This window comes from Sturnira hondurensis, unplaced genomic scaffold (assembly GCF_014824575.4).
Source record: "Sturnira hondurensis isolate 20B ecotype Veracruz unplaced genomic scaffold, ASM1482457v3 Scaffold0010874, whole genome shotgun sequence".
Classification (NCBI taxonomy): Eukaryota; Metazoa; Chordata; class Mammalia; order Chiroptera; family Phyllostomidae; genus Sturnira; species Sturnira hondurensis.
This window is the reverse complement of record NW_028083505.1, coordinates 1,270,543-1,289,598: the sequence shown is the minus strand read 5'-3', so window position 1 is coordinate 1,289,598 and position 19,056 is coordinate 1,270,543.

Genomic DNA, 19,056 nt, shown 5'->3' with positions numbered 1-19,056 from the left:
AACATTTATTTTTCCCCAATTAGAATAAAAGCAATAGAATATATTGATAAAATTAGTGACTATTAAGAGAGTACCAGATGGGTGATGGCACAAACTTATTGTGGTGATCACCTTGTAAGGTTTATAAATGACTAATCATTTATTGTACACCTGAAACTAACATAATATTGTATATCAACTACTATAAACAATAAACATAAAAAAGAATTCTATACATTTGCAGTTGTAGTATTTACTTCTTAGAATCAGTAATACTTTTTAAATAACATGTGATTAACTGGAAAATTATGTAGATATGTGATTCCATATATAATAATAACTAAACATGTGAACTATCTTGGAACTAACAAGAAACATACAAGATCGCTGTGGCTAAAACGCCCAATACTATATTAAATAGAAGTGGTGTTAGTGAACAACCTGTCTTGTTCCTGATCTTAGTGGAAAAGATTTTAGTTTTTGACCACTGAGTATGTTAGCTGTAGGTCTCTCATATATGGCCTTTATTATATTGAGGAATGCTCCCTCTATTCCCACTTTGCTGAGTGTTTTTTTTATCATAAATGGGTGTTGTACCTTATCAAAAACTTTTTCTGCATCTATTGATATGATCATGTGATTTTTGTCTTTGCTTTTGTTTATGTGCTGTATTACATTTAGTGATTTGTGACTATTGAACTATCCTTGCATCCCTGGGATGAATCCCACTTGGTCGTGGTGTATGATCTTTTTAATATACTGTTGGATGTGATTTGCCAATATTTTGTTGAGGATTCTAGCGTCTAGGTTCATCAGCAATATTGGCCTGACGTTTTCTTTCTTTGTTGTGTCTCTATCTGGTTATGGAATTAGGATGATGCTGGCTTCTTAAAAAGAGTTTGAGAGTTTTCCAGCATCTTAGATTTTGGGGAATAGTCTGTGAAGAATAGGGGTTAGCTCTTCCTTAAATGCTTTGTAGAATTCTTCTGTGAAACCATCTGGTCCAGGGCTTTTGTGTAACAGGGGTTTTTTTTTTTATTACTGCTTCAATTTCATGTGCTGTTATTGGTCTGTTCAGGCTTTCTACTTCTTCTTCATTGAGTTTTGGAAGATTATATTTTTCTAGAAATTTGTCCATTTCACCTAGATTTTAAAATTTCTAGGCATACAGTTCTTCCTAGTTCACTGTTGGTGGGATTGCAGACTGGTACAACCATTATGAAAAACAGTATGAAATTTTCTAAGAAAACTAAAAATGAATATACCTTTTGACCCAGCAATTCCATTGCTAGGATTATATCCTAAGAACCTTGAAACACCAATCCAAAAGAACCTATGCACCCCAATGTTTATTGCAGCACAATTTACAATAGCCAAGTGTTGGAAGCAACCTAAGTGCCCATCAGTAAATAAGAAGGGTGGAAATGGGAAAATGGGAGGGAGTGTGGAGCATGGGGCGGGGTTGGGTTGGGAGTAATAGACAGAAAACTGTACTTGAAAAAAATTAAATTAATTTTAAAAAACTATGGTACATTTACACAATGGAATTCTATAGAGCAGAAAGAAAGATGGAGCTCCTACTCTTTGCAACATCAAGGATGGTACTGGAAAGCATTATGCTGAGTGAAATAAGCCAGACAGTGAAAGACATATACCATATGATCTTACCTTTAACAGGAACCTAAACAACAAAACAAACAAGCAAGCAAAATATAAGCAAAGACACTGAAATAGAGAACAGGCAGACAGGGACCAGAGGGGAGAGGGGAGGGTATTTCAGGGGAAAGGGGGAACAGTTTACATGAACTAGTATAAAGGACACATGGACAAAAACTAAGGGGGGTGGAAATGGGAGGGAGGTGGGCAGCACTGGGGAGTGGGCTGGGAAGGAAATAAAAGAAAACTGCACTTGAACAATAATTAAATTTTAACATATTTAAAAAAGAAACATGCAAGAGTTTAAGATGGACCTCGTTTACCCCGGAGACTTTCCCACCAACCCAGTCTGCTTTTTAAGTAGGCCCACTCCAAATGTGGCCGGTTTTTCGATCCTGTCCAAAAAAGGAAATACTCAAAAGTCAACATGCTTAAAATGCAAAAGCTACAGAGGAGCTAACTCACCACCTGTGGAGGCCATGAAAAAGCCTCCAGCTCAAAGGGCTCAAAAGGAGTGGAAACCTTGAATCAGAAGATAAAAGATGTGTATCACCTCCAAAGCCTAAGACAATATGAATTTTTCTTTCTAAAGAAAAAGGAGGAGGAGAAGATGGCGATGGAGTGGGACAAAGGATTTCGCTTCCCTCCTCGCTCCAGAGAAAAACCGGGCTGATCTGCGGAGGAGTGCAGTGGATAGCCAACAGGGACCCAGCATATAGGTAGGCAAGACTCCAGAAAGTGTAGCGGACACTGAATGACCAGAGGTTGAGGAGAGGAGACGGCCACAGATCAACAAGGTACAAGGGAATAGTGCAGAGAGGCGGCAGGCCCTCCACCAGGCCGCCTAGGTCTCCAGCAACAACAACCCTGGGAGAGAACTAGTCACCAGCATCCTCCCTATCCAGCATGGCACAGATTGGAAAACACCAGGAGAGATCAGTTTGCCTGTACTGGCAGAGAGAGGACTGGGCACTGGGAAGCAAACCAGAGAGCTCTGATAACTTGTGGAGTCAGGCTGTGGTTGCCAGCTTGGAAGAATTGAGAGTCGCCCGCGCATTCCCTATAGCATGGGGCCTGAGCCAAGTCTGCCACAGACTCTGGGAGCCTTGGGCTGCCAGCAAGGCCCCTGGAAGAGAGCCTGTCATCAGCTACCTCGCTACCCAGACGGGTGCAGACTGAAAAACGCCAGGAGTCAGGCCATGATTGCCCGCTTGGGAGAATTGTGAATTGCCGTTTGTGTTCTGCCACAGCACTGGGAAAGCTCCATGCCCCAGCCTGCGAGACCAGGAAAGCCTGGCTGGGAACTCACACTCTCACGCTAGGCAAGGGCTGGGAAGCCTGGGAAAAAATCTGCTCTCTGTGAGGAGCTGGAAAGCAGCGCCAGTCTGGAACTTGGGAGGGCACTGGGGAGACCAGTTGAGTTCACGGAGAAGCGAGAAAGGCCACACTAATAGCCCCTCAGGCTGCTGCAGCTAGTAGACCAAAAGAAAAGGTTTGACCAGCTAGAAACCAACAAGAGGAGTAGGTGGAAGTGGAGAACACCAAGATGCCTGCAGGAGACTGCACCACTGAATTTCACAGGTATCCTACCACAGAAGTTCATACCATAAACCCAGGGAAGCAGAACTGATCAATTCAAGAAGCTGAGGCCAAAAAGAAGAGCATCACAAACAATGGGAAGACAAAGAAACAATCCCCATATGAAAGAAAAGGAGGAAGTCTCAGAAAGAATGTTAGATGAAATAGAGGCAAGTCAACTATCAGATATTGAATTCAAAGCACTGTTAAAAGGAAATTCAAAGAGCTTACAACAACAAGCTACCAGAAACTACAGGGGAGCTACAATGAGCTCTCTGCAAAATATATCAACATGAAAAAGGAAATAGAAACCATCAGCAAAGGCCAAGAGGAAATGAGGAATACAATTTCTGAACTGAAAAACACTGTAGAAGGTATGAAGAGTAAGATCAATGAGGCGGAAGACCACATAAGCGAGCTAGAGGACAGGGTAGAAAGAATCTCCCAGACGGAGCAAGTAATGGAAAAGAGAATCAGAAAGAATGAGGAGAGTTTAAGAGAAATGCAAGACAATATGAAATGTAATAATATCCGAATAATAGGAATACCAGAAGGAAAAGAAGAACAAGGGATAGAAAACCTACTTGAAAGAGTGATAACGGAAAATTTTTCTACGTTGATGAGAGATGAAGTAACATGAATCCAGGAATCACAGAGACTCCCAATCAGAGAGAGGCCTACTGCAAGACACACCATCATTAAAATGGCAAAACTCCAAGACAAAGAGAGAATCCTAAAGGCAGCAAGGGAGAAAAAGGAAGTAACATACAAGAGAGTCCCAATAAGGTTGGCTACTGACTTCTCAATGGAGACATTCCAAGGAAGAAGACAATGGCAAGAAATATTCCAAGTAATGAGAAACAGAGGCCTACAACCAAGGCTACTTTACCCAGCAAGGCTCTCAATCAAGATAGAAGGCCAAATGAAGAGCTTCCAAGACAAAAGAAGTCTAAAAGAATAGGCCTCCACCAAACCAGCTCCACAAGAATTACTAAAAGGGCTGCTTTAAGGAAAGGAAGGAAAAGAGAGAGACAGAGAGGAACACAGGTACATAAATGGCAATTAATAAGCACCTTTCAATAATAACCTTAAATGTAAATGGATTAAACGCACCAATTAAAAGACATAGAGTAGCTGAATGGATAAGAAAGCATGACTCACACATATCCTGCCTACAGGAGACCCACCTCAGGTCAAAAGACCATCACAAACTAAAAGTAAAAGGATGGAAACAAATTTTCTAAGCAAATGGACAAAAAAAAGTCGGGGTAGCAATTCTCGTATCAGACAAAATAGACTTCAAAAAAAGGGCTATAAAGAGGGATCCCGAAGGTTAGTTTATAATACTCAAGGGAAGAATCCACCAAGAAGACATTAACATCATAAATATATATGTACCCAACATAGGAGCACCCAAATACATAGGAAAAATCCTAGAAGACTTCAAGAAAGATATTGACAGCAACACAATTATAGTAGGGGATTTTAACACCCCACTGTCAAAAATGGACAGATCTTCCAAACAAAATATCAACAAAGATATTGCAGCATTAAACGACACCCTAGATGAAATGGACTTAATTGATATATATAGAGCTCTCCATCTCAAAGAAGTTAAATACACATTCTTTTCAAATGCACATGGAACATTTTCAAAGACAGACCACATGATAGGACACAAAACGAGTCTCAACAAATTCAGGAAAATAGAACTAATACCAAGCATTTTCTCTGATCACAAGGGACTGAAACTGGAAACCAACCCCACAGGAAAAAACCCAAAACACCCAAAATCATGGAGACTGAATGGTATGCTATTAAACAAGAAATGGGTCAAGATTGAAATTAGGGGAGAAATCAAAAAGTTTCTGGAAACAAATGAACATGATCTCACAACAACCCAAAACTTATGGGGCATGGTGAAGGCAGCCCTGAGAGGGAAGTTCATAGCAATACAGGCTTACCTAAAAAAGATAGGAACATTTCAGACAAACAACCTAACCCAATGCCTGCAAGAACTCAAGGAACAACAACAAAGACAGCCCAGAGCAAGTAGAAAGAAGGAAATAACCAAGATCAGAGCAGAATTAAATGATATAGAAAGTAAAAGCACAATTCTAAGGATCAGTGAATCCAGGAGTTGTTTTTTTGAAAAGATAAACAAAATAGACAAACCTTTAAGTAGGCTCATCAAGAAAAGAAGAGAGAGGACCCAAATAAACACAATCAGAAATGAAAGAGGAGAGAATACAACTGATAACACAGAAATAGAAGGGATTGTAAGAAATTACTATGAAGAACTGTATGCCAAGAACTTTGAAAACCTAGGTGAAGTGGATAAATTTCTAGAAAAATATAATCTTCCAAAACTCAATGCAAAAGAAGCAGAAAACCTGAACAGGCCAATAACAGTAGATGAAATTGAAGCAGTAATCAAAAAACTCCCATCACACAAAAGCCCTGGACCAGGAGAATTCTACAAAGCTTTTAAGGAAGAGCTAACCCCTATTCTTCACAGATTATTCCAAAAAATCCAAAAGGAGGGAAAACTCCCCGACTCTTTTTATGAAGCCAGCATCATCCTAATTCCAAAACCAGATAGAGACACAACAAAGAAAGAAAACATCAGGCGAATATCACTGGTGAACATAGATGCTAAAACCCTCCATAAAATATTGGCAAATGGCATCCAACAATATATCAAAAAGATCATTCACCACGACCAAGTGGGATTCATCCCAGGATTGCAAGGATGGTTCAATATTCGTAAATCAGTAAATGTAATACATCACATAAAGAAAAGCAAAGACAAAAATCACATGATCATAACAATAGACGCAGAAAAGGCTTTTGATAAGGTACAACACCCATTTATGATAAAGGCACTCAGCAAAGTGGGAATAGAGGGAGCATTCCTCAATATAATAAAGGAGGGAACATCATACATACTCAACATCATACTCAGTGGGCAAAAACTAAAATCTTTTCCACTAAGATCAGGAACAAGACAATGTTGTCCACTTTCACTACTTCTATTTAATATAGTATTGGAAGTTTTAGCCTCAGCGATTAGGCAAGAAAAGGAAATAAAAGGCATTCAAATTGGAAAGCAGGAAACAAAACTGTCATTGTTTGCAGATTACATGATAGTGTACATGGAAAATCCTATAGACTCTACCAAAAAACGGCTCAAACTAATAAATGAATTTGGCAAAACACTGGGATATAAAGTCAATATCCAGAAATGAAAGTCATTTTTGTATACCAACAATGAAACAGCAGAAGCAGAAATCAAGAAAAAATCCCATTCAATATAGCAAAAACAAAAATAAAATATCTGGGAATAAACCTAACCAAGGAGGTAAAAGACCTGTATGCAGAAAACTGCACAACAATGAAGAAAGAAATCAAGGAAGACACAAACAAATGGAAACATATACCGTGTTCATGGATTGGAAGAATTAACATCCTCAAAATGTCCATACTACCCAAAGCAATTTACAGATTAAATGCAATACCTATTAAAGTACCAATGATATATTTCACAGACATAGAACAAACACTTCAAAATTTATATGGAACCATAAAAGACCCTGAATAGAAGCCGCAATTTTGAGAAAGAAGAACAAAGCAGGAGGGGTCACAATACCTGATATCAAACTGTATTACAAGGCCACTGTAATCAAAACAGCCTGGTACTAGCACAAAAACAGGCACATAGACCAATGGAATAGAACAGAGAGCCCAGAAATAAACCCAAATCTCTATAGTCAATTAATATTTGACAAAGGGGGCAGTAACATAAAATGGGGTAAAGATAGCCTCTTCAACAAATGGTGTTCGGAGAACTAGACAGCTACATGCAAAAAAAATGAAAGTCAAGTACCAACTTACATCATACACCAAAAGAAATTCAAGGTGGGTAAAAGACTTAAATATAAGCCATGTAACAATTAAAGCCCTAGAGGAGAGCATTGGCAGAAAAATCTCAAATATTCCAAGCAGCAATATTTTTACCGATACGTCTCCTAGAGCAAGGGACATAAAGGACAGAATAAAGAAATGGGATCTCATCAAAATTAAAAGCATCTTCATTGCTAAGGAAAATGGTATCAAGATAAAAAGAGAAGCAACAGCTTGGGAAAACATATTTGCCAATAATACCCCAGACAGGTTTAATCTCCAAAATATACAAAGAACACACTCTACTCCACTCAAAGATGACGAGCAACCCAATTAAAAAATGCACAAAAGACTTGAACAGACACTTCTCTAAGGAGGACATACAGAGGATCCAGAGACACATGGAAAGATGCTCAATATCACTAGCTATCAGAGAGATGCAAATTAAAACCACAATGAGATACCACTTTACACCAGTCAGAATGGCTACCATAAACAAAGAAACAAACAAGAAGTGCTGGAGAGGTTGTGGGGAAACGGGGACCCTAGTTCACTGTTGGTGGGATTGCAGGCAATAGTTGGTACAAGCACTATGGAAAAAGAGTATGGAATTTTCTAAGAAATCTAAAAATGAATGTGCCCTTTGACCCAGCAATTCCACTGTTAGGAGTATATCCTAAGAACCCTGAAGCACCAATCCAAAAGAAACTATGCATCCCGGTGTTCATAGCAGCACAATTTATGATAGCCAAGAGTTGGAAGCAACCTAGATGCCCGTCAGTAAATGACTGGATCAAAAAGCTATGGTACATTTACACAATGGAATTCTATGGAAAGGAAGAAGGAGCTCCTACCCTTTGCAATATCATGGATGGAACTGGAAAGCATTATGCTGAGTGAAATAAGCCAGGCGGTGAAAGACAAATACCATATGATATCACCATTAACAGGAATCTAAACAACAAGACAAACAAGCAAGCTAAATATGACCAATGACACTCAAATACGGAGCAGGCTTACAAGGTCCAGAGGGGAGAGAATCACAGGGGAAAAGGGGATGGACTCACATGAAGAAGTATAAAGGACACATGGACAATAACTAAGATGGGGTTGGAAATGGGAGGGAGGTGGGTTGCATGGGGGGGGGCAGGGCTCGGAATATAAGACAGAAAACTGTACTTGAACAAGAATTAAATAAGATACATACAAGATACAGTATATGTAAACAAACCTGAAACTGTTTAAAAGAGTTTAAAAATCTATACATATGTTAAAATAATTGTATGTCAACACTATAAATGGCATACTTAATAGTCTGAGTATATTATCTTATATAATGTGGTATAACAGTGTAAAATGCCAATTTTGCTCTAAACAGTTTATTCATTTTTTGCAACTAAAATTAGCTTTTTTGGTCACTAATTGTATGAGGAGGACACCCCCAAAATGGGAATTATCTTCTGGATGATGGGCCACTTGTAGTGCCCCCCATTAGCTGAGTGTCCCAGAAACCTATCTGGGTTAGTGTACCAGCTGGCATTGTTGTGAGAGGCTGCCCTTAGCTTCAGTGAATTTTTTTGGAAAATTCAACGTATTTGCTCATTTCTTGGTGGGTGATTTATGGATGCACCTGCTCACACTGTGTTGTGTTCAGCATTTTTTTACAAAAAGAAATGGCAAGAGCACCATTCTCCATCTTCCTTATTCACCAGATCTTGTTCTAAGAGACTCATTTTATTTACTGGGATGATAAAAGTCTCAAAGAGGAATGTTTTGATGATGTGGAAAAGGTGAAACAAAAAATGACAGAAGCACTGAAAGTCATTAAAATTAATGAGTTTAAAAACTGAGTGGTGGAAAAATGTCTCAATAGGTTTATTGCATCAAATGGAGAGAACTTTGAAGGTGACTAAAGTTTTAAAATGTAAGAACAACAAACACATTTTTAATAAGTAAATTGCACTTTGGGGGGCCCTCATATATGAATGTTTATGTATACACATAAGCATTCATATGGAGGATTAGAGGCCTGTGAGTAAATAAATTTTGGAAAAAATGAAGGAAATAATGTGGGATAAGTCTAGGATATATTAAGACATAGTATCAAGCCTTAATAGTTAAACTCCAGATGAATAATGCAATAATGGAAACCTTCACCCAAGGAAAAGGAGGAAATCTCAGAAAAAGTTTAATATGTGTTGGAAAATGATATAGAAGTATGTAATATCACAAATTAAATGATGAAGTGCTACTTGAAAGGTAGTTGTCAATAAATTAACTCACGTGAATATAAACTGAATTCTAGCTATACCACATACAAAGATGGATTAAAAATCAAAACATAAAATCTGTATATATAAATTGAATATAACACTTGTAATATACTGTTTTTATTACTTCATAGTGGGAAAATTCTTTTTATTTTTTCCATTTCCTTTTTTACTGTTGTTTAAACATAGTTGTTTTCATTTTCACCCCACCCACCCTCACCCCCACCTCCCACCCTCAAACTTACCCCCTTAGCTTTGTCCATGTTTCTTGATGAACTGGAAAGCATTATGCTAAGTGAAATAAACCAGGCAGTACAAAAGAAATACCATATGATCTTAATACCATAAGTGGAACCTAATCAGCAAGACAAACAAGCAAGCAAAATACAAGCAGAGACATTGAAATAAGGAACAGACAGCAACCAGAGAGGAGGGAAGAGAGGAATAATAGGGGAAAATCTTTTTAAAGAAAATCTCCTTTTAAATATCTTATTGCATCAAAATTAGCTATTGCTGTTCAAGCAAGGGCAATGTTGACACAGTTAATTAGGAATAGAAGAAAAATATTTAGAATATAAAAAATAGAAAAACACTAAGAAAAATTCAAACAAACAAAACAGGAAAAACCAACAAGAAACAGCCCAAAAGGGAGGAAACTCTTGTCTCTAAGCATTTGAAGAGATATATACACTTATAGCAAAAAAAAAAAGCAAATTAAAATAAGAATGGAATATCATTTTAGAACAACTTAACTAGCAAAATTGTAAAGATCTAATAATGCTATGTTACTCCTACTAGGCAAAACTCTACAGGTTAATGTGGAACAATCCTCACAGGACTGTTCAGACAACCCCATGCTCAGGAGTCCCTAGGCTCATCCTCACTTCTGGACAACTGGCTACAAATCCAAAAGTCTCACAGACTCCTTCAGATTCAGTAGTTTATTAGAACAGGTTACAGAATCTGGAAAACTTCTATACTTACAAATACAGTTTTATTATGGAAAAATATTATAAATCAGAACTAGCCAAAGGGAGAGAGGAGCAGCCTTAGGTCTGGGAGTTTTCCAAACATGAAGCTTCCAATGTCTTCAGAGACATACTACCTTTTAGCACATTGACATGTGCCAATATGCAGATTACTCCCAACCAGGGAACCTCACCCAAACTCTAGAGTCCATAGTTTTTATTGAGGTTTCATTACATAGACACATGTAATTCAATCATTGGCCATGTGTCTGAATGCAACCTCCAGCCCCCCTTTCTCTCCTGGAGTTTGGGCTGATACCACACGGCTAAAAATTTGAACTTTCTAATCAAGTGTATGGTTTTTCTGGCATGGCCAGTCCTCACACTCAGTCCTCTTGTTGGCATAAGTCAGATGTGATCTCAGGTGCTCCCCATGAATAACAGACATTCTTATCACCAGAGGAAAATTAAAAAACTTGGAAGTTAGCTCCCAGGAATGCAGAACAAAGGCCAGACAAATTCTTTATTGTGAAAAACTTTGTCAGGGACATGGGCAAACAGGAAATCTTATAAACTGATGATGGGAATGCAGACTGAGACCCCATTTAAGAAGCAAATCTAAAGTACTTTAGCTAACTGGATATAAGCAAAAAACTTATTTACAAATATTACTCTTGGATATATATTCCATGGAAATTCTCAGACAGCTTTACAAGGCAATATGTGTTCAGTGTTTCCCAGTAGTGTTGTTTCAGGTGACTGGATTTGGAGACAACCTTAGAGTCCATGTGAAGCAATAGATTGATAATGTGCATGCAGCAGTTGTGGCAATGACTTTGACGCATACTAAGCAACACCAATTTATATTTAAAACATAGGGTAGTGTGAAAAAAAGAAAGAACCAAAATAACATCTACAGTAATTGTATATTTTAAAAAGACACTGGCAACAACAATAACAACACTTCACATTTGATAAAAAGTAGCTTAAAATTAAAGAATGTATGCTAAACACATAGCACCCCCTATATTTAGGGGTGTGTGACAAATCATGTGGAAATGGATATAAAAAAGAGATTATAAACCAACCAAGAGTAGCTATTGATAAGCCAATGATACTCAGATGAACTCAGAAATGTAATTAGCATTCTTGATTTTATGGTTAAAAAGGGAAGGGTGGACATTCTTGTTTCTGTTTTTTTTTTTTAGGCTAAAATGTTGCTTTAATAAAATTTAAAGTATGACTATGTATGTGAAAAAAGTCAGTTTATTATTTAACAAATTTAGAATGTCTATATGGCCAGACATTCCACCACTCATTGAAGATAAATTAGACAGCTCATTTTCAGCCGTTGCTGACCCTGGGTTCTTTGTGTACACAGACATGTGCACTAACTTTTACAATACAATGAGACACCCTGCAAGAAATCAAAGTAAGGAGGTATATAAATGTAGTGTATTCTATTTCCAAACCACACATGATTTCATTACATACACTCTGTATTTCCATAGTCATAATACTAAATTGCACATTTTGTTGGATGCCCCCCTTTTTTTATTGCTTGAGGATAAGCACCTGGTCTATTTGCTTGCTGTAATATCATGAGTGTGTTACACAAAAATGTTGGGTATAGTCAGTGCTCCATAAATATTTATAAAATTAGTAAACACACAAATGTGTCCTGGTTAAAATTTCAGAACTATAATCCTGCCTTTTTAAGAATATTTTTTCATTTTCATGAATTTGAACAGAAGAGCAATGGTTGATGGTACAGGAAAATGCTGATTTTTCCAATTTTCAGTAAACTAGTAATGGCTATGAACTTACAAGTAATTTTTTTGTTTTTATCACTCCAGTGTGTTAATGCTGTTATTCATTATTGACAAATTACCATAGCAGGACATGATATTATTCCATAATTTATGTTATTTTCTTTGAATGTCTTGGAATCAGGCATGGAATTAGTTACTGAGGATCAAGAGATGGGTTAACTATACATTCTGTTCTTGTCCTGGCTGGTGTGGCTCAGTTGGTTGGAGTGTCCCATAAATCATAAGGTTGCAGGTTCAATTCTGGGTCAAGGTACATGACAGGGTTGTGGGTTCAGTTCATTCTTTGGACATGTATGAGGCAAATGATCTCTGTTTCTCTCTCATCTATGTCTCTTTTGTCTCTCTCTCTCTCTCTCTCTCCCTTCCCCTGTCCCTTTCTCTCTCTCTGTCTCTCTCTCTCTCTGAAATCAATAAGCATTTTCTCAAGTAAGGATTATATATATATATATATATATATATATATATATATATATATATATGTGTGTGTGTGTGTGTGTGTGTGTGTGTGTGTTATGTACATATATACTCACACACATACACACACATATAGGTGTGTATATATGTGTATGTGTACATATATATACATTCTGCTCTTAAGGAGCTCACAATCTACCTGCTGTGGCATATATATGAATTCAGTGTTCAGGTATGCAGAAAATGGAGCAAGAACATAGATAGTGAAGAACATTTGCAATGAAGCTGAAGAAGGCAAGGGAAACCCACAGGGAAGATAATATTTAAGCTAGATCTTTGAAGGAAAACAGGAGTTCAACAACTGGATAATTAGAAAAAAGCATCTAGAAAGTTTAAATGACATTTTTGGAGGATAAAATTAAGGAAAAGAACAGTGCTCCTTAGAAGCTGGGAGGAATCAGGTGTTCTTGTGGGACAGACTCAGGATTAGTCTACATAGGCAATCCGGGCTTCAGTTATGAAGAGCAGAGTTTATTCAGAGAGCAATGGGAAGTGATTAGTAACCTTAAAGTTCTTTCATTTTTTTTTTGTAGTTGTAGTTTTCTGACTCACTAAGTTTCTGGTTCAAGGAAAAGCATCATTCAAAACTGAATGTGAAAGAGGATCAGAGATCATACACTAACTATAATATTTTCAATGACATATTAGCACTTGGATTTGTCTTATAAATCTAATTAATTCCGGAACAGTATTTTGAGGTTCATATTCTTGTGTGGGATGCTGAATCAGAAACATAACTAAACTATTAATATCTCAACTTGACAAATTCATATTTACCCAGATGTATCCTGCTGAAGATATTAAAATTCTCTATGGAGAGTAGAAATTTTTTGCACATATATATAGTAGGGTAAATTAAATATAGAAGAGTTCACACTCACCATAAATGGTATGTAAATCAAAATATTAAATTAAATATTTCACTGGCAATGATGAAGTGTTATACATTTGCTTTCTTTTGATGTATAAGAAATTGATTTGCTAAATTTCAAATTTACAAGGTAATTGATACTCATTTTGCATAATTTCTGAAAGGTGCTTAAGGTACATGACAAAAATTAACCATGATTCTAACTCAAAAAATAATTTTTTTCTTACTTGTATATTTTACATGTGAGCTATGAGAATGCAAGAGTTATGGGAAAGGAGTACGAGCATTTTAAAAGCAGTAACTGTCCTAATAATAATTGCTTATTTTAATTAATTTGCTTACTCTGTTAATAGTCATATTATAGGCAACATGGATAAAGGATGCCAGCATTTTGGGGTATGATGTTATATTACAAAAATATATGATAACTATCAGGTGTACAGTATCTGTCCCTGTAAATCTCAAGAAATTTTCATGAGTAAGATGCTCACTGTGCAATCATTTCTACAGAACAACTAACTTGGAGACATTGGTGGAGGATCTCTTTGCTTTTCTAACAGCCAGTGGCATAAAATTTGGGTGTAAATAAGGCATTCACTTACTTTCATTAAGGGAATTGGGACTCATTAATTTTACTCTGTTTTTCCCAAGGTTTTCAAGAAATTAGTAAAAAAGTATGCAGTAAATGTGGAGACATATGCACTACTGTTAATGAAGGGTTTCAGACATTAAAAAATAGATTCTAAATTCAGGAAGTGAGTGTAAGTGGTAACCCATTACAATAAATAATGCAGTACAAGACCTACAGGACCATGTTGAAAGCAAATTAATAGCTTTCCCTGTGGATCTGGATTTATAGAAACAAACACAGACAAATTGGAAGCAGCAGGGGCTGATAATCACGGGAAACTCTGGGGTGTTGAACTGAGGGTAACATGAATAACTTGAATAGTACCACCTCAACAAAAAGCCAATTTGCCCTGGCATACACAATAATTATTCTTTTAGCACAAATAGAAAGCTAAGTAAACCTTGAAAATGGCTACAACTAACTCCTAAAGGCTTAAAGAGAAAGGAGTATTTCCTCAGCTAACTCAGGTATGATTAGTGAGGCAATGAGCCCCTTGTTATGTACCTCCCTCTGTGTCCTTCATAGCCATACAGATTAACTACAGACTAGTCAATTAAAACTACAGTAAACAGCAGATTTTCCATTTTCCATTTAAAAACACCAAACATGTGATGCAGTTCAGAAGTAAAAGGAGGAATCTTATGGGAATTCAAAGGAAATATGCCCATATAAAATTGTTTTAGTCTAAGAAACAATAAGACAAGAAAAAACCTGCTTCCTATTTTTATTAAGTTTGAAGAATACTTCGCATTTTTAAGGTAAAAATGACAAAATCAGCAAAGAAAAGTCTTTGCTGATGAAAATGTGATTAAAATTTTAAACTTTAAAATTATAAACAGAGAGAAACTAAAAGCATAGAGCAGTTCCTTAGCTCATTTTCTCATGTCTTCACTTCCTTCAGGTGTCAGCTCCAAGATCACTTCACCTGTGTGACCTTCTTGAACTTTCTTTCATACACCTGGAGACCCATCTTATACTGTTCTGTGTTTTCTTCTTACTACTTGCAGTTATGTCCAACCTGCAGCTTGAAGTCCATGTGCATTCCAGAATGGCTATGAATGTGGCCCAAGACAAATCATACATTTAATTAAAGTACTATGAGACTTGTTCTGATTATGTGTCACAGTGTATTTAATGTGTGGCCCAAGAGAGCTCTTCTTCCAGTGTGGCCCAGAGACATCAAGAATTGGACAGTCCTGCATGCGAACTATATTCACTTGTTTACTTGTGTATAGCTTGTTGTCGCCAAAGGAAGACAGGGCCCCTTCTGGTTTATCACTTGTTCTTTCACTTCCTTATCAGAACCATCTATCTCACAATGCAGCTGCTCAAATACTGTCTGTAAGATGAAGAAACGAGAGCTAGCGAGACAGGACCTCTGACCACAGTGGCAGTCCTAACTAAAAACATTGCATTAGCAAAGATGTTAACCTGTCCTTTCAGGAATAAAATAACTGCTTGTTTTAAGAAGTTTATTTAAGGAAGACTGCACTATAAACAGTGCTTATTTCTAATAAGCTAGTTCTTTAAAAATTTAATTCACTAATTCATTATTTATACATTTAGAAATTATTTTATTAGGTACAAATTCAGAATTTTATAATTTTAATGGGTATTGATTTTTTATTATGAAATATCTCTTTTTACCTCCCTATTTATCTCTGTTAGTGATTTGCTGCATTATACGCCAGGCACTATTTTTATGCAAAATGTTTTTCATTATTCTACTTTACATCTCTTAAGTAGATACATATATGCATATTATAAGCATTCTGGCAGTGTTTTGTCCTACAGTTTTAATTATGTAAAAATAATATATAATTTGTTATAATATATTAAGCTGAAAATTTCTTAATTGAAATGTTTAGTCTATTTATGGATACATCATCTTCTTTATATTTGTGATGATTGCTGGGGGAGGAGGGTATAAATCTATCTATATTTAATGTTTTCAAAGTATGTTTGGTTTAAAATCTGTTATAATTTGTTCTATATTTCCCTGACATGTTTTATGTTTCTTTTTGTCTTCTCTTGACTTTTATTGATCAAGTAGGTATAATTACTTCCATTTATCACTTCTATTGGCTTGCTAATTTACTGATTATATTTTTACATTCTATTCTGCATCAAATTTTATGGCAGTTAAGGATAAATAGCCACAGTATAATGGACCAAAATTTTTTCTTTCTTTTTTTAAAAGTAATTAATTTATTTGTTTTTGTTTAGTTATAGTTGTCCCTTCTTTTTTCCCATTGTTCTCCGCTACCCTGTCCCCGACTCCAACAGTCAATCCCCCCATTGTCCATGCACGTGAATCCTCTATTCCTTTGTTGCCCTTTCCCCTATTATCCCCTCCCTCCTGCCCAGTCATTCCAGGTTTGTTCTTTATTTATTTATTTTTATTTTTAAAAGGATTTTATTTGCTTTTAGAGAGAAGCGAAGAGAGAGAGAAAGAGAGGGAGAGAAACATCAATGTGTGGTTGCTTCTCATGTGGCCCCCACTGGGGGCCCACTACCCAGGGCCATACCCTGGCCCACTACCTAGGTATGTGCCCTGACCAAGAATTGAACTAGCAATACTTTGATTCAAAGGCAGGCACTCATTCTGATGAGTTAAACCAGCCAGGGCCTTTTTTTATTTTTAAAGTATATTTTATTGATTATGTTATTACAGTTTTTCCAATTTTTCCCACTTCATCCCCACCCCACCCTGCACCTCCAAACCCTCCAACATCCCCTACCTTGGTTCATGTCCATGGGTTGTACATATAAGTTCTTTGAGTTCTCTGTTTCCTATACCATTTTTTACCTCTCCCCATGTGTTTAAGGCCTACCAATTATGTTTCTTCTTCCCCATACATCTTCCCCCATTTCTTTCTTCCATCTTCTCACTGAAATTTTCAAGTTTCTGATTCTATTTTGCTCATTTGTTTATTTTTGTTGATTATGTTCCACTTATAAGTAAGATCATATGGCATTTGACTTTTGCCACTTGGCTATTTTACTTTGCATAATGTTCTCCAGATCCATCCATGCTGCCACAAAGGACAGGAGCTCCTTTTTTCTTTCTATTGTGTTGTATAAATGTAACACAGTTCTGTTATCCAATCATTTATTGGTGGGTACTTGGACTGTCTCTAGCACTTGGCTGTTGTAAATAATGTTGCTGTGAACATTGGGGTGCATAGGTTCTTTTGAAATAGTGATACAGTATATTTAGGGTATAATCTCAGTGGTGGGATCACTGGTTCAAAAGGCAGTTCCATCTTTAGGTTTTTGAGGAAATTCCATACTGTTTTTCACAGTGATGGAATGGGTCTGCATTCCCACTGACACTATACTAGGGTTCTTTTTTCTCCACAACCTCTCTAGCACCTGTTTGTTGATTTGGTTAGGATGGCCATTCTGACCGGTGTGAAGTGGCACCTCATTGTGGTTTTAGTTTGCATGTCTCTAATGGCTAGTGATGCTGAGCATCCTTTCATATGTGTCTAGGACCTCAGTATGTCCTCCTTGGAGAAGTGTCTGTTCATGTCCTTTGCCCCTTTTTTAATTGGGTTGTTGGTTTTCCTGGAGTGGAGCCATGTGTGTGTGTGAGTTCTTTATGTATTTTAGAGATCAAACCCTTGTCTGAGGTATAATTTCCAAATACATTTTCCCACACAGTTGGTTCCCTTTTCACTTTGTTGATGTTTTCTTTAGCCATGCAGAAGCTTTTTTATTTTGATGAAGTTCCATTTGCTTATTCTTTTCTTTATGTCCCTTGCTTTAGGGGACATATTGTTGAAAATACTGCTGCATGGAATCTGAGATTTTCCTGCCTATGTTCTCCTCCAGGACTTTTATGGTGTTGTGACTCATATTTAAGTCTTTTAAACATCTTGAGTTAATTTTTGTATACAGTGTAACTTGGTGGTCGAATTTTATTTTTTTCCATAAGCTGTCCAGATGTCCCAACACCATTTGTTGAAGGGGCTATTTCTACTCCATTTATGCTTCTGCCCACTTTGTTGAATATTAATTGATTATAGACAGGTTTATTTCTGGTCTCTCTATTCTGTTCCATTGGTCTATGTATCTGTTTTTATGCCAGTCTCAGACTGTTTTGGTTACTGTGGCCTTGTTATACAGTTTGATATCAGGTATTGTGATCCCTCCTACTTTGTTCTTCTTTCTCAAAATTGCTGAGGCTATTTGGAGTACTTTATGGTTCCATATAAATTTTTGAAATGTTTGTTCTATATCTGTGAAATGTATCTTTTGTATTTTAATAAGGATTGTGTTGAATCTATAAATTGCTTTGGGTAGTGTGGATATTTGGTAGTGTTAATTCTTCCATTCCATGAACACAGTATATGCTTCCATTTATTTGTATCTTTCTTAATTTCTTTCTTTAGGGTTGTGTAGTTTTCTGAATATAATGCTTTTACCTCCTTGGTTAGGTTTATTCCTAGATACATTATTTTTCTTGTTGCAATATCAAATGGAATTTTTTCCTGAATTCTGTTTCTGATATTTCATTGTTGATATACAAAAATACCTCTGATTTCTGAATATTAACTTTGTATCCTGCTGTTTTGCCAAATTTACTATTAGGTCCAGTAGTTTTTTGGTGGTGTCTATAAGATTTTCTATGTACACTCTCATTTCATTTGTAATCATTGACAGCTTTACTTCCTGTTTTTCAATTTGGAAGACTTTTATTTCTTTTTCTTATCTGATCACTGTGGCTAGAACATCCAACACTATGTTCAATAGAAATGGTGAAAGCAGACAGCTTTGTGTTGTGCCTGATCTTAGTGGGAAAGCTTTTAGCTTTTGCCCATTGAGTATGATACTGGCTGTAGGTTTCTCGTACATGGCTTTTATTATGTTGAGGTATACTCCCTCAATT